The sequence below is a fragment of the Hyperolius riggenbachi genome, chromosome 2 (genome assembly GCF_040937935.1).
Source record: "Hyperolius riggenbachi isolate aHypRig1 chromosome 2, aHypRig1.pri, whole genome shotgun sequence".
Taxonomy (NCBI): Eukaryota; Metazoa; Chordata; class Amphibia; order Anura; family Hyperoliidae; genus Hyperolius; species Hyperolius riggenbachi.
Genome location: NC_090647.1, coordinates 226,585,650 through 226,603,915, shown reverse-complemented (window position 1 = coordinate 226,603,915; position 18,266 = coordinate 226,585,650).

Below are 18,266 nucleotides of genomic sequence, written 5' to 3'. Positions count from 1 at the left end.
CTGCATTCATGCATGCAGTTATCAACATACTGTACTTCAACTGCATCACACATTTCAGTAACAAGTGTATGCACGTCCTTAATCCTTTAGTAATATTAAACCACAATCACTCTAATCAAGATACAAATAGTCATAGTGCAGTGGAAAGAGCTTGTGTTTAGCTGACCAGTCCATGACGTAGTGGTCAGGTAAATATATTTACAAAGCTTTGATATGATCATGAAATGAGGAAATGTTCTACCACTCTCATTATGCCTATCTAACATGCCATTGCTCATTAAGTGAAACTCAAACAGGTTTTTCTAGATATGTTGCAGATTGAAATATCTGTACTTTCAACGTAGTTAAAGTATACTGAGCACCTGGGTGCTACGAAGTGCAAAAAAGTTTGCAAATCTCTCTCTAAGGGCTGGTGCACACTGCAAGAGCTTTTCTAAGCACTTTGTGATTTTAAAAGCTCTTGGTAATGTTATCCTATGTGTGTGTTCACACACTGGAGCGATGTGATTTTGAAAAAAATCCCGCATAGCATTGCATTAGCGAGAGATTTTCAAAATCACTAGTGCTTAAAAAGCTTTTGCAATGTGCACCAGCCCTAAGGGAGGTGTGTTAATTGTGTGGGCTTTTGCGGGCAGCGTGCATTTACTCACCTATGGGGGGGGGGGGGGGGGCTGCTCCATAGCCCCTGTCTATATGAAATTCTCCGTCTTCTGTGTCTCTGAGCCAAAGATTCCCACAAGGTAGTCCAGAGTCCCTTGCTTTTGCATTGCATGCAGAGGGCGCATGATGCATGCCGGAAGATGTACAGTAGTTCATTGATGTGGTAACTCCCAGCCAGGAGATGTATTCACATTAATGGAAACTACATCTCCCGGCATGCATCAGGTTTCCTCAGCATAACCCACTACACAAAGAATTGAATGTGTACATTAAACACCAAGTGAAAACCTGACATATCTGGCTAAGCAAATTTGGCCTAATTGGCTATTCATGAGGCAGTGCTCATGCAAATATGCATTCGCTTTCGCATGCCAACTTATGCAGGGTCAAAAACCAATGCCGCAAAGCGGTCGCCCTGCGGGAATTAGTTCATGCTGCAACAGCACTATCCAGGAGCGCCACGGGGAGGCTTCCCAATGCCCCCATACAACCGGGGGGACCGCGAGGTCCCAGGCGCTCTCACTGCCTGGGAACCACAGCGGCACCCCGGAGGGGGAGGCTGGGTGGCGCAGGCGACCCCCCTTCCCCCCCTCCTCAGCATGAATCAGATAAGAAGGACACCAGAGGTGCCCTGATAAAAAGGGTGGTGCCATAGAGATAAATGAAAATTACCGCCATTAGTGGGTATGATCAGTAAAAAGGGTGCCAGCCAGAGCCCAATAAAATAGCAGGCGGTATGGTTACAAATAGCTTGTAGCCAAACTTTGCATATCGACAAACCACGGCACTGTTTTTACCGGTCATAGCTGTGAATTGCGGCCATTTACTTTAAACTCTGTAGTGGGTATAGCGGCGCCCACTGTGTAAAGGTATCAATATGTTACTATCAACATTACCCAGTGCCCTTTTTAACAGGCGCCTTTTTAAAATGTATTTTCCCCAACATGCATTGCGCTGACCAGAGACTCAGGGAATCATCACAAAACCTGTGTTTTTTAGGCACAGGGACTTATCAAATGGAGGCCTCCATATAGATGGGAGGCAACTGAGCAGCCCTCCGTATTCAAGTAAACACCTGCTGCACCCTAAAAATAGGGTAATGATGGCTGCATTTGCTATATGAGGGTAATGATGGCTGCACTTGTTATATGAGGGTAATGATGGATGCACCTGTTACATGAGGGTAATGATGGCTGCACCTGTTACATGAGGGTAATGATGCATGAGGATAACGATGTCTGCACTTGCTATATGAGGGTAATTATGGTTGCACTTGCTATATGAGGGTAATGATGGCTGCACTTGTTATATGAAGGTAATGATGGATGCACCTGTTACATGAGGGTAATGATGGCTGCACCTGTTACATGAGGGTAATGATGGCTGCACTTGTTATATGAGGGTAATGATGGATGCACCTGTTACATGAGGGTAACGATGCATGAGGATAACGATGTCTGCACTTGCTATATGAGGGTAATGATGGTTGCACTTGCTATATGAGGGTAATGATGGCTGCACTTGTTATATGATGATGATGATGATGGCTGCACTTTCTATATGAGGGTAATAATGGCTTAATTTACCATAAAAGAGGTGGTGTGGGGAGTAATGGTTGCATGTTTATTTCATTTGTCATTTGGGCTAACAACTGCTGCATTGTTATTTGATTGAGGGCCCTTTCATACTCACTGTGCTGCATCACGGTACTCTCCCCGTGCCACAGCCCATCGCAGTGGCCATGAAAGCCTATGAGACAGGTCACAGTACCCGTGGTGCGACTCAGTGGAAGCGACCTGCCCAACACAGAAGCTTGCAGAGCATTGCTGAGAGGTGCAGGTCATACCAAGCAATGCACAACTCCATTAGTATTATTATTATTATTATTATAATCCCATGACTCCATGGGAGTCAATGACATTGAGAACAATTTGATCACTGTATTTGTTATTTCAGGGTGATCAGGCTTATACCAACACCCAGAGCAGGGACAAGGTCCTCCAGCACCCAAGGCTGAGACACCAAAGTGCGCCCCTCCACCCTTCCCACCCCAGCTGCCACTCACTGATTGCTGTTAGACTAAGAGGGCCACAGGGCCCACAACCTCCCCAACACCTTAATCTCTAGTTATCTGGCTTGCAGTCACTGCTATGTATCCCCTTTTCTTATTTCTCTCTGCTTCATACACAATTAGGAATGACAGCTGAATGAATTGTGCGCTCCCTCCTACACTGCGCCCTGAGGCTGGAGCCTCTCCAGCCTATGCCTCGGCCCGGCCCTGCCAACACCAAAATATGCTGCTCAACTGCTATTTATTTGCATATGCTGGTGTTGTTCTTTACAATTAGCTTCTTTGCCACCAGCGCTTGCAACTGCAATACGCACACATTTATTTATAACAAGTGCCTGGCCTACAAATCTGAGAACAAGTCCTGCCCAACCTACATCTCTGAGCTCGTCCACAGATATATACTTGCCCGTCACCTCCGGTTCTCCAATGATCTCCCCACACATTTCTTACTCCCATGCCCGCCTACAGAACTTCTCAAGAGCCGCTCCCACCCTATGAAACTACCCCCCGCCCCTCAGACTCGCTCCTTCCTTCAACACCTTCAAGCAAGCCCTCAAAACACATTTCTTTAAAATAGCCTACCTTTCATCTACTACACTTTAACTCTCTCAGTTGAGAGCACCTTTTCCACAGCCCTACCCTATGTGTTACTCCCCCACCCTTGAGATTGCATGCCTTTGGCATGATGTTATAACCCCGGCTATGACACCCTTCCCAATGACTAACTCGGACTTGAATTGCTGCTGGGTCTCTGTAAAATCACATGATCGTGCATTTTATACCCGGTTTGCATGGACGACCTTGTGCTATGTTGTTAAACTGTTTGCTACCTCTCTGTCTGTCACCTCTTGTTTACACTGTATATATCCCTATTTATGGTCCAGTGCTGTGTAATATGTTGGTGCTTTATAAATACATTAAATACTATAACGTCTTCATAGGTTTCTGTAACCAGACTACAGTAATAATATGTTGGGCACAAGAAACATATGTACAAGACATTTTCAATATACTATATGTACAATTTAACAACCAAAGAAATGTGAGAGGATCCCGAAGGCCTCGTTCACATCTGCTGCGCTGAAAAACGTGTTAAAGCGCATGGTAAAAAACGCATGCGCTTGTGCGCGCTCTAGTCCGCGTTTCTATGCGTTGCGCTGCGCTTCTTTAAAGCACGTTTTGCTTACTGTAGCAGCAGCAGTTGTCAATAAAACTTTGTTTTTGTATGTAAATGTATTTTTTTCTCCAATTAGGGGTAAAAAACGCATGCGCTTCTATGCGCTTGTACGCGCTTCTATGCGCTAAAAAAGCGGACCCATTCACTTGCATTGCTGTGCGCTTTACAGCTCAGCGCACAGAAATGCATGCAACCCTACGTTTCTGTAACGCTGCTCAGCGCAGCGCATAGATGTGAACCAGCTACATTTAGTTACATGGGAAAATCAATACCTTGCTGATCGCACAGGGCAGTGCGCTGTGGAAAGCGCACAGAAACGGCCCTGATGTGAACGAGGCCGAAAACCTAATCATTTTCAGGATTCCTCCAAGGAATAAAAGGCTGCTCTAGTTTCCCTCCATTGCAGCTTGACACATTCCAAAACTAAAGCATCACTGCCATCTAGTGTCCAAAATAGAGAAGGCAGCTGTTTTGGAACGTCTGTTTTACTGTAGTGATCATACAAGTATTTTCAGAGCACTGGGAGTGTTTTATATTTTTATATGTAAAACTCTATGTTTTGCTGGAATTGGATATTACATTTTTGTATGTTGCAGTTTTTTTGTATGTCCATATTGGTAAGTATAACCAGTTTATCATATTTTCCTTTTTTGGTAAATGAAAAATCTTTTTTTTCTGGGATATACAAATTATTATACCAATGTTCTATAAATTGATGGCAATAACATATGAGAATTGTCCAGAAAGTTAGTTTTTCAAAAAAAATTAAGAAATTAAGGAAATGTTTTATTTATGTCACACTGTATCTTCAAGCATGTATCATATTTTTTAGAAGGTTTTTAGTCTTTTTGTTATAGTAACAGCACACGCCTCTTCTATGGGTTAAAGGTATGGGGGGGGGGGGGGGGGGGCTTCATGTTACTGGTTTTCTGCATTCACTTGACAAGCAGTGCAAGGAAGTGAAAAGGTTGACTTGACAGCTACACGTTAAATTACACAGAAAAGATACCTCACATGGCAGACACAAGCAAATGTCTGTTACTCTCTGGACTACCCTTGTTTATTAACTTTCTGTCAAAGGAAGATAATAGCATATCATGACCTTGATTTACAAAGAATACAGGATACTGGCAAGCCTGTGTGATTGAGAAATCCTACATTTGGTTCTTATAAAATTGGGTGGAAAATGTTTTAATCAGTTTATAGTCAGGATTGCTCAGAGGTTAGTAAAATAGCAGTCAGGGAAGTAAAGACAGGATCTGCAGTGAAAACTTTTCATAATATATTCAGGATTCAGGACTACACAAATTCACTGGAAAAATGTTGCACTATACATGTAGCAAGTGTTTAATCTTTTTTTTGACTGTCATTCTACTAACCTTTTAGCAATCCTCGCTATGATATGAAGTCATATGACACAGCAGATCAGAGTTGTCAATATTTTGCCACCTGATAGCATATAATTGTGAAAGAATACAGTTTGGTTTAATGCATCACTGCACTGTCTCCTCACTGCTCACCATTATTAAATCATAGCCCATATTCCTAACACAAAGTGGATTGGGTGTGTGAGCAGCCTGGAGCAAAAGATACAAGAGAAAAAACGGGAGCCCAATTGTGAAATATGTCCAAGTTACACAATTTGTGGAAAGAATTAGGCAAAAGGTCTACTCACAAAGGTGGGTTGCTAGGGGCAACCGACTACTGACAGCAGGTGGAGACAATCAAATCTGTTGATCATCATAGAGGTAGTATGATTGGCCAATCATTGGCCAATCAAAATTGAAGGTACAGCCAAAGAGATTAGCAGTGCTGCCAGGCAACCAGTATTGTTTAAAAGGAAATACCGTAAATATGGCAGCCTTCATATCCCTCTCAGTGTGTACTTTAATGCAGTGGCTGCAGGCCCGTTTCTAGGGCCGTGCGGCCGCACTGAGCGCTGAGGGAGGGTGGGCGCTGTATATGTTAGATTAGGTGGGTGCCCCCCAGTATAGGTTAGATAGTTAGCTGCCACCCAGTATAGGTTAGATTAGGTAGGTGCCCCCCAGTATAGGCTAGATAGGTTGCTGCCACCCAGTATAGGTTAAATTAGGTAGCTGAACCCAGTATAGGTGAGGTAGGTACGTAGGTAGGTTGGTAGCCCCCCCCCCCCATAATGGAGGGGGGAGCCACAGCCGCAGGGAGGGCAGCCCGACCTCTCCCTCCTTTCCTCTCCCCGGGCCACCCTCCGTGTCCCCCCCTCAGATGCAGAGTGATTGCAGCAGAAAGCGCTGTATACAACTCACCTCCCTCCGTTCCAATTGCCGATCACTCGCTGCCGGTCTCCTCCTCGGCATAGCCGCTGATACACATACTGCTTCCTGCTAAACAGGAAGCAGCGTGTGTATGCTGGCTATCCAGAGCCGGAGTCCAGCGGCAAGGGGGGGCAGCTACCTATCTAACCTACACTGGGGGCAGCTACCTATCTAACCTACACTGGGGGCAGCTACCTAATCTAACCTATACTGGGGGCAGCTACCTATCTAACCTATACTGGGGGGCTCCTACCTAATCTAACCTATACTGGGGGGCAGCTACCTATCTAACCTATACTGAGGGCACCTACCTAATCTAACCTATACTAGGGGCACCTACTTATCTAACCTGTATTGGGGGCACCTACCTACCTAGCTAGCCTATACTGGTGGCAACTATACTGGCTACCTATATTGGAGGCACCTACCTAACTAACATATACCGGGGGCACCTACCTATCTAACCTGTGCTGGGGGCAACTATTCTGGCTACCTATATTAGAGGCACCCACCTAACTAACCTGTACTGGGGGCACCTACCTATCTAACTTATACTGGGGGCACCTTCCTATCTAACCTATACTGGGGGCAACTATACCTGCTATCTATACTGGAGGCACCTACCTGGCTAACCTATACTGGGTGCAACTATACTGAGGCACCTAAGCCTGGCTACCTATACTGGGGGGACCTATAGCTGGCTACCTATACTGGAGCACCTATTCCTGGCTACCTATACTGATTGCAACTAGACCTGGCTTACCTATACTGCGGGCACCAATACCAGGCTCTGCGGGGGGAGGGGCAATTTTTACACCCTCGCCCTGGGTGCATTTTAGCCTAGAAACTGCCCTGAGTACATTACCTGGAATTACATATAGGATACTTTTTATCTCCATAACCCATAAGAGGGCAGAGACAAATACAAATTTCACTGGGAAAATGTAAACTGCAGCCATTCTTACACTGTTTATGGTTGGGTTCTCAAACTTTGCACAGTTGGTCACTGGGTGACTGGGATTCATATTTAGAAAAGTGGGTGGAGCCTACAAAAGCCAATCAAAATTCACCTATTGATTTTCAAGGGGAATATTTAATTGCTGCCATTCTTGCACTGTCAATGGCACAAGCCTCAAACCTGGTACAGTTGGTCATTGGGTGACTAGGGTTCAAATTCAGAAAAGGGGATGGAGCCACGGCCAATCAGATTTATTTAATTTCAATGCAAATTATTGATGTCAAAGACTGCAGAGCTCACAAACTAGATCATTGAGTAATTGAGCAATTATGTGTTAGGGTTAGAAAAAGGGGGCGGAGCCAACACCAGCCAAATACATACCCAGGCAACACCGGGCCATAAGCTAGTAATATATATATATATATATATATATATATAGAGAGAGAGAGAGAGAGAGAGAGAGAGAGAGAGAGAGAGAGAGAGAGAGAGAGAGAGAGAGATTAGCAATGACATAATCTGCAGTGCTTTACAGAGTATTTAGATATGACTCTAAGTAGTAGTAAAATTTGTTTGAAATCAAGCTAGATACCGTATATACTCGGAGATTCGGAGATAAGTTGACTTTGTGTATAAGTCAACCCCAGTATTTGACCCTTTTAAGCTGGCTTAACAGAAGGAGGCACAGGGAGACAGAAGGAGGCACAGGGGGACAGAAGGAGGCACAGGGAGACAGAAGGAGGCACAGGGGGACAGAAGGAGGTACAGGGGGACAGAGGTGGCAGAAAGGGACACAGTGCCGGCTGCCTGCAACTTACCCCATCGGGATGCAGCAGAAGCAGCTGATAGAACACCTGGGGGGCGGAGCTGGCACTCCAGGCAATAGGTTTGATTTGAATATAAGGCGACCCCTATGTTTTGCCTTAGTGAATTAGACCTAAATTTTTGACTTATAGCCGAGCATATACGGTATGTGTGCTTCATTTCATAAAATTTTTTTTGCAGTCTGTTTCTTTGTATTATTACTTATGTAACTGGGTGAGAGTCTCGCCCTATTTAAGGGGCTGTACTGTACTTCCTAATGTTAGTTCTTCCTTCCTGATGCCCTATCCTGTATGCCTGTTAATAGCTATTTAGAAAGGTGTGTGTGTGTGGTGGTGGGTGGTGGCATACTCTTCTTCTCCTCGAGGTGTGGCTCAGTAGCAGCAGTGACTGCGTTGCCATTACCAGTAGCTACAGCTAGACGACATATATTTTAATGGATTCGATTGGAGCAGTAATTAGCCGCTAGCACTAATGAATAGTTGTTGTGACCAGGTGATAGTGCACTGGTTTACTCAAACCAGCTAATTGCTATGCTTAGTTGGTACGACTGTGACTAGTTGTTCTAAGGGCTCGCTCACACTAGAGGCATTTTTGGCCAAATTTAAGCAATCGTGGAGGTTTTTTCTAAAACGCCCTGAAAGCGGCTACACCATGCTTCTGTATGGTGTAGTTTAAATTGGAGCTTTCCATCCGCGTTCCGCTAAGAAAAGCGATGCATGGGCCATTTTTTAGGCTATTTTGCCTCAATGGAAGGTATAGGAAAAACGCAAACATTCACAAAATCGCTTTGTGCAGAGATTGCATTTGCATTTTTAAGAATACATACATTGTATTTATTCTTTTCCGGATCAAAGAGTTCACTTCCTGACTGACGTCAGGAAGTGAAAAATCACAATTGCTTTACAAAAACGTGTCAAAAAACGCCAAACGCGCACGGACCCGCGGACGGAACGCAATGTGAACAAGGTCTCAGTGCCTCTATTTACACATGGTTGTATTGTAAGCACAGCAAAAGGGAGGTCAACAGGTATACATACACCATGGCTTCGGCACAGTAATTTTTTTTTTTAAATAAAAAATGCTATTAATTTGTTTTTTAATGGATAATGGTCTCTGTTATGCCTCACACTGCTCCTCATGCAGGATTCACTCAGAATCTATCAAACTAATCAAAGCATTAGAGTAATGCTTTAAGTAAAAGTAAAGGCTTATAAGTAAACACTAACCTCCAAGATGTTGATTGGGCACTAATACAACACTTTGTTTTGTGATAAAACCCACTTCTTCGCGTCAGTTTTGGAAAAAGACGCAGCACCCGTGCTGATGCCAATTCACATCTGAAATGCTATAGCTATATGGCAAGGCTATGGTGATTCGGATGTGATCTGTGGAAATCTTCAGCATGCATAGCTTTTTTCTCCCAAATGCAATTCGGATGCAGCCTACTGATTACGAATTCTGCATGCAGCGAGAATAACACAGAGATGTGAACAGTCCCATAAAATTATGGGCAGTGAGTTCACATGCAGAATTATTCACTGGTGCAATGTGAACTAGCCTAAGGCCTGGAACCCACCAGCAGTGCTTTTCTAAGCTTTTTCTGAGGACTTGTGATTTGAAAAGCTCTTGCTAATGTAATGCTACGGGTGTGATCCCACTTGAGCTATGTGATTTTATAAAAATCCCACATAGTATTGCATTAGCAAGAGCTTTTCTAATCTCTAGCGCTTAGAAAAGGCTGCTACTGGGTTTGAGCCCTTAGGCTGGATTTCTAGTGGTGCATTAAAATGTGTGTGAACTGCAATGAAGACTGGACATAGATGTTAATTCAGAGCCTGCATGCGTAGAATAACGTGATCCATTACAATGCAGAGATGTGAATAGAATTGTATGGGCAGTGAGTTTATATGCAGAATTATTCTGCAACACAACTGAGCACTGTGAACTATCCCTGAGGCTGGGTTCATATATGACATAGCGTGAAAAAGTAGCATTTTAGGATGGTGCGTTTGCGAATCTCTGTTGCATTTTTATTGCATTTTTGGTGTGTTTTGCATTTGCCTTTGTTGCCATAGACTTTCAATAAGTGCGTTTTGGCAGCCATACTGCATAATATGCAACACTACCAGCATTTGCGAAACACATACTGTAAAAACGCAGTGCAACGCAGCTTCTTCTGCATCCCATAGACTAACATTGCTGCATAAAAAGCAGCATTTTACACTACGCTAGCGTTTCTGCTATGTGTGCACCCAGCCTGAGCCTGGAACCCACTAGCAGTGCTTTTTTAAGCGCTTGCGATTTGACTCCTGCTAATGTAATGCTATGGGCGTGATCCTACCTGAGGGATGAGATTAGCAAGCTCTTTTCAGATGACAAGAGCTTAGAAAAGCGCTGCTAGTGGGTCCCAGGCCTCAGAGCTAGAGCCCTGACACACCAAACAACATTTTTGGAGTTGTTTTCATTTAAAAAAAAGGCCTCCATTGACTTACATTAAAATCGCGGTAAAATCACATTTTTAAAAAAAATCGCAATCGACGCAATTTTGCAGCGATTGTACCACGGTTTTACTGAAAATCAATGGAGGCATTTTTAAAAAAACAAACAAACCGACCCCAAAAACGCTATTTGGTGTGACAGGGCCCTTAGAGCAGAGGTCCTCAAACTAAGGCCCGCGGGCCGAATGTGGCCCCTGATGCTTTTTTACCGGCCCTCCACACACAGTCAGCTACATCTTTAAATATTGGTGGTCCGCATACAGAATTGTTGCTGGCACCACCTATCCACATGGAAGCAAGAAAACAGAAATTTGCTGGTTTCTAATCACATTCCACATCAGGTGACACTGCTATCCAACTGGACTGCAGGTTGTCACCTGGGTATGCTTCACTGCCTGGCCCGCAAAGACTTCTACATCATTTTATGTATACTCTGGCTCCCCAGCAGTCTGAAGTATGTTGACCCGGCCCTCGACCCAAAACGTTTGGGGACCCCTGCCTTAGAGGATCCATGTTTTTTCTCTCTCTCTTTTTAGGTCTTTTTTTTTCAATCTGCAAGTTAATAAGGCAAAGGGCTGAGCCCCCTCCAAAAATAATAATTTCCCCAGGTGAAGGAGTGGTTGAAAGCAAACCTGTCAAGAGCTGAGGAAAATAGAGACTCATTATACTTTGAGAAAACGCACAACCAGTAAGCTTATGCAGATCACCCTAAATTGGTTTGTAATTAGCAGTTTCACTTTCATTCATGAATTAAATATAAAAGATAAGAAATATAATAAAGAGAACAGACTGTAAAGTTCTATAGGCGAGGCTCTCTGCCTAATAAGATAGAGCAATACTAATTAGGTTCATTTATGATATCTGTGCATGATCTGGCCCAGCCACAACAGTACCTGCCTACTATTATTTCCTCATTTTATCTCCCTTGCCAAATGACACAGGCTTTATGTGATCACATGAGGTAAAGCAACTCTAGTATGGTGCCTTTCCAAACACTATTATTATTATTAAGTATTTATATAGCGCCGACATCTTCCGCAGCACTGTATATAGTATATATTGTCTTGTCACTAACTGTCCCTCAGAGGAGCTCACAATCTAGTCCCTACCATAGTCATATGTCCTATGTGTATGTATCATGTAGTGTATGTGTTGTAGTCTAGGGCCAATTTTAGGGTGAAGTCAATTAACTTATCTGTATGTTTTTGGGATGTGGGAGGAAACCGGACTGCCCGGAGGAAACCCACACAGACACGGGGAGAACATACAAACTCCTTGCAGATGTTGACCTGGCTGGGATTCGAACCGGGGACCCAGCAGTGCAAGGCGAGAGTGCTAACCACTATGCCACCGTGCTGCCCACTAAGGCCCAGTGCACACCAAAAACCTCTAGAAGATCCGCAAAACGCTAGAGGTTTTTAAGGGAAAATTTCAGAGCGATTCTAGGCATTTTTTCTAAACATGCCTAGCGTTTTCTGGAGCGTTTTTGTGTAGCAGATGTCATATATTATTACAGTAAAGCTGTTACTGAACAGCTACTGTAACAAAAACCCTGGAAACCCGCTCTGATCGAGCGTTTTTCAGAGCGGTTTTCCACTTTCCTATCCTTTAACATTGAGTCAGAAATCCAAAAAATGCTGCGGCCCGGGAGTTTGCATTTCTGAAAAAAACTATCCGCTCTGTTGTGCACCATCCCATTCACTTTCATTAGCCAAGCGTTTTTCCCCCTGCAAGCGTTTTAAAAAAGGCTCCAAAACCGCTCTGGTGTGCACCAGCCCTAAAACAGAAGGGCAGAAGTTGTTACTGCAGTTAAAGTGACATAGGCCTCGATTCATAAAGCATTACCGCATTCTGTAATATTGAAAACAGCTGACTTTACTGAGCACTTAGGAAAATGTCAATCCATAAAGGCTGTTACAGCATGGCAAGCAGAAATTACTGAGCAGTGAGGTAACTTATCGACTTGTGTGGTAAATACATCAAAAATGTCAGCAAATGTCAGTAAATGTCAATTCATAAAGGATAGATCATGCAGTAAAAGCCTGACATTTTACTGGCACCTCTGGTGTGGCGAAATGAGCGCGGAGACTGTGCGATACTGTGGGGAGCCAGAGTGACTCAGATGATAAGAGAGAGATAAGCTATGACTAAAAGGAGCAAAAGCCAATAGAAACAGCCCCTGTCTCCTGCACGTCGGGATGATGCATTTTGATTGGATCCATAGGCTTCTCCGGCGGGTCTAGGTTTCTACCCCCAGGCAGTGTGCAGAGAGACGGAACAAAAGCGATTCCCCTGCCTTTAATCGCTTAGGTTCCTGTTTGAAGATGCAGAGTAGCTACCGGGGAACTCACCTAAGCATGGCACGTGTAATGTCTCCTGGAAGTTCATCTAAGCTGTCCCACTAGTTCTGCCGAAGCTGCCAAGGGACTTTTTTAATTGTTTTTAATGTTTAGTTGGCTATGAATAAAGATTCTTTCATTTTGATCCTATTGTCTCAGGCTTCAGTCTTTTTTAATTGTTGCTTTATAGCTATTTACTTATGATTAATGAGGGGGATCTCTGTTCTTTCATGCTTTTTAGTCTGTATAGTTGGAAACCGATGACCTCTTTCCCCCTGCTTATTTAACCTATTTAGGTATTTAAGGTAATTATTGTTGCCTGAGTATGTCTGCTCGTTTGTTTTTGTGCTAGCAAGTAATTTTTTGACCGGAAACAAGATAAGTGTTTCCCAACAGATAATAAGATGATGTACAAGAGGCATTATTGAGTGAGGACCTGCGGCTGCGCATTGTGGCTGCTCACAAGTCAGGAAAGGGCAACAAGGCCATTTCTAAATGTTTTCACGTTACAGTGGCTACAGTGCAAAGTATTATTAAAAAAATACAAGATGTTCCTCACTGTTGAAAATGTCAGAGGACGTGGTTGGAAGCCATTTGGCATTAAAAAGGAGAAGCCTTCAACCTGTGGCGTAGCTAAGAAGCTGTGGGCCCCAGTGCAAGTTTTGCATTGGCGCCCCCCAAGCTCTCTAAACATAACAATTGATACGACACACCAAAACAAAACCAATCAAGGACAACCACTGTGTCAGAGGTGCAAGAAAGGGATGGGAAACAGTGTGTTAATGATCACTGCTATTCTAATCATCTATAGACGTGAATATTATCAGCATAGGACCAATAAAGAGCTAATACTGTGGTTGAGGGTGGGCCTCTCGGGGCCCCTCTATCCCAAGGGCCCCCGATGCAGTGGCTACCTCTGCACCCCCATTGCTACGCCCCTGCCTTCAACCCAAAGAACACCATCCCCACTGTCAAATTTGGTGGTGGGAACCTAATGCTTTGGTGGTATTTAATAGCCAATGGACCAGGGAACCTAATCACAGTAAATGGTACCATGAAAAAAAAACAATACATGAGGATTCTCAATGACAACATCAGGCAGTCTGCAGAGAAACTTGGCCTTGGGCACCAGTGGACATTTCAGCATGACAATGACCCAAAACACACAGCAAGAGTGGTGAAGAAATGGTTAGCAGACAACATCATTAACGTTTTGGAGTGGCCCAGTCAGAGTCCTGACTTGAATCCAATTGAAAATCGGTAGAGGGAGCTAAAAATTGGGGTGTGGCAAGAAGACTCTCCTACCTGAAAGATTTGGAGCTCATTGCTAAAGATGAATGGGCAAAAATACCTGTGGAGACAGGCAAAAAGCTGGTCTGCAATTATAGGAAGCGTTAGATTGCTGTAATAGCCAATAAAGGCTTTTCTATTGATTATTAAGAAGGATATGAATAAAAGTAACTTTAAATCAAAATGTTCTGGGGGTATGAATAATTATGGGCATCACTGTATATAGTAAAAGCCACACTCAGTTACAAGGAGAACTATTTACTCGATATTCCAGACAGATGATGATATGTGGTGCAAAAGTACCAGACTGTCTAAAGAGGAGCTGTCAGCCATACTATCTCAGACAAAAAAAAACAAACCAAGAAGTTTTAAATCAGGATGATACCATTTATTGGCTAACTAAAAAGAATAAGAATAAGCAAGCTTTCGGCTTTGCAGCCTTCGTCTGGCTTATATATAAGTAGATAAATACTTGCTTTACTTACATAACATATGTATTGCACTGTCCATGTTTTGATTTTAGTGATTTTTCTATAGTAAATAAAAGAGAAAATCCTTTTTAGGATTCTCCATATTAACTGTGTCTATCTTGAAGCCAATCCTGATGGCATTTCCTCCCTTACTCTCCTCTGCCTGATTGTGTGTGCATTGTCCGCCCTCCTCCCAGTCTTCAGGCTCTCCCACCCAGTTCTGCAATAGAAAGTACATTGTCTCAGCATGAGAAATATTGGCCAATCAGAGAGGAACAGAGATGTGGGAGGGGAAAACAGGAGTGGAAGGGGCTTCAGCCAATCAGGCTGCATTAGTTAAGTCTGAGGGGAAAGTAAAGAAGCAAAAAAAGACAACCCTGCATGCCCTGCAACCAGGCATGGGCTTAAATTCGGATTCGGGTGATCCGGATAGTTACTATCCGGATTTCACCCAGTAATGCTGTGCGGGCTGGGCGGGGGGTCAAGCTTACCTATCTGACGTCTTCTTCGCTCGTCCCTCGGCACCTCCCACGATGCGTTCCAATCCGCCGTCACGTGACTACAAACACTTCCTCCTTCAACCCGGAAGGAGGAAGTGTTTGTAGTCACGTGAACGCATCGTGGGAGGCGCCGAGGGACGAGCGAAGAAGACGTCAGATAGGTAAGCTTGACTCCCCCCCCCCCCCCCCCACCGCCCAGCCCGCACAGCATTACTGGGTAAAATCCGGATAGTAACTATCCGTGCCTGCCCATGCCTGCCTGCAACTTTCTCTGTGCAGCAATGTACCAAATAAGAGTCAGGTAAACTGGGGAATGAGCATTTATCAACAAGAAAAGTAATAGTGACTTTTGGATTGCCTGGTTAGCATCCGTAGTACTTTACTAGCAGGGATGCGCAATGGATGAATTCTGAATAGTTTTTATTAGGAATTCATCCAGGTAATTAGCACACCTGAGCCGGGCATGGAGGGGGGGGGTCGTGGGAGGGTTAAACTTACCCAGGAGCCTTCTGCTTTAATCCGTCCCACAGCGCATCCCACGCTGCGTTCCAATTTATGTTCACGTGACAACTGCACTTCCTTCTTCAACCTGAAAGGAGGAAGTGCGGTAGTCACGTGACCGTAAATTGGAACGCAGCGTGGGACGCGCCGTGGGACGGATTAAAGCAGAAGGCTCCTGGGTAAGTTTAACCCTCCCGCGCACCCCTAGGTTTAGTGGACAAAAACCAGGGGAAAAAATATATACTAAACCTTGTGTATCTTGTGGAGTATGCCCCCTTTGTACCTCATGCCCCCTTGTACCTCTTGTGTCTCCCTGTGTCCTCATCTATGCCCCTTTGTGTCCCTGTGTCCTCCTCTTCATGGGCACAGTATAGGGAATCCCCAACATTGTGGCGGGTTGGAGGTTCATATTGGCAGGCGTTCACACGTCAACAGCTCCCTGCATTTGGACTATAAGACGCAGTGACTTTTTCCCCACTTTTGGGGATAAAAAGTGCATCTTATAGTCCAAAAAATACAGTAGATATATTTATTTGAATGTTATTTTAGAATTATGGGGCTGTATTGGCTACAGCAGTAGTGTATTGACTACAACAGTAATGTACTGGCTACAAACTGTTGTATAACTCATGAATGCATTGCTTACTTCATTTGAACCTTGCTTGAACTTGCAACAAAAGCCAATATGTACCATTAACTTTAATGTTGCTGTTGTGAACTGTGCAATGATATTAAATTGCATCTAGAATATCCTAAGGAATCCTCACCAGTTTAATAACCTCTTTATTTTCCTGAGGTGCAAAAGTACTTCTTAGGTACTCAGGTATATCACTGCCTTGGGCTTGTGCAATGCGATCCTAATTATCACAGTTATACCTGGCATTGCACTACATGGTGCTTACAAAACAGGATAATAAAATGAATATGACTATTGGGGCATCTCACGTGCATTATGCTTTATTGAAGTTTTATTTTAGGTTTAGTATTGAGCAAACATGTTTGTAAAGCATCCAGAACAACCGCGTCATTTACTAACTACATTGTATGTCATTTTGTTGGACTCGATTCAATAACCTTGTCTAAAAGCATTACATTATTCACTATATGCACAGCCTGTAACTAGGGTAGACTGGACGCTTCTATGTAAAAAGTGCTCCCAGGAAATTTGGACGCACGGTGAAGCCGGTAGTAGAATATTGGCAATGTTAATGATATTCCACTATTGGGTGCTGCACAGAGATGGATTAAGATGTAATTGGGTCCCAGGCAAGATAATAGATTTGGGGCCCCCTTGTGGTCCTTTTACCAAGCTTAAGTGGAGAGAGGCCCCTTGACACCCACTAGGCCCCCAATCACCTGCCTAAGTTGCCTTGTGGATGATCCTGCTCTGGTGCTGCATAATTACGATACCTAACCTTAGTATCACACTAACCCTCCCTTTATCCACTCCTAACACTATCCTACTGCTATTCAAGCCTAACACTAACCTACACCTGCTTACGCCTAACACTAACCTACCTGTATCTAAGCCTAACACTAATCTCCCTTGCCTCCTCCTAACGCTAATCTACCACTATCTAAGCCTAACACTAACATACCCTACTTACTCCTAACACTAATGTACACCTACACACTCACACCTGGTAACTTACCCTGCCACCCCTATCTCCCCCACAATCCCCGTTACATGGCACTTTGGCTATATACGGTGACTCTGACGTCCAAATTATCCAGTGAGCACTGCTATAGCTGCAGTCTGTATTGTGGTCTATGGGGCCTAAGTTTCCAAACTGCCACATGTGCCCAAATTTCCTGTATGTAAACAGAACGCCGGGACATTCATTATTACTATTATTATTATGTATTTATATAGAGCTCAAGCTGCTCATAAGAAATGACAATGCAAGGTGATTGGACAAGGAGAGAGACAACTACGTTCCTTAATACGTACATATTAATAAGGTGCTAATAATTCTACAAATTCTACACAAATTATTGAAGATATAATACTCGCTCACATGTCTTATGTGATACACCTTTCCTCTATGCTTGAAAATAAAAACAGACCCTGCTGTCTAATGATTGAACAATGCAAGCGGCACAAGTCACAAATAAAATCCACTGGGGAACAAAAAAATCCCACCACTCTGCCATGTCCTATATAGAGATGGCTCGAACGGCTCGCACACGAACTTATTCGCGCGAACTTCGGAGGTTCGCGTTCATGGTGAACCGCAAACTATATGCGAGTTCGACCCGCCCCTATATTACATCATTAGGGTCAACTTTGACCCTCTACATCACAGTCAGCAGACACAGGGTAGCCAAGCAGGCTACACTCCCTCCTGGAGCCCCCCCCCCCCTTATAAATCGCAGGCAGCGTCAGCCTTTTCACTCACTCGTGTGGCTGCAGTAATTAGAGAGGGGAGAGAACCTGCTGACATAAGGAAAGCTTAGTTAGGCTCTTGTGTTAGGCTTGTTAGCTTGCTCCTTGCTGATACTTATTGCTAAAAAGCACTCCTCATCCTCAACAGCTCTTTTGAGAGCTAATGTTGTTCTTGTGATCTATTTTTGTGTGTGTCCCACAGACACTTGTGTTGCATATACAGCCCTGTCAGTTAGTCGCAACTGCTGGACCTTGGCCCCTTGGTAATTCCTACTGTGCCACTGCCAGGCCCAGAACATT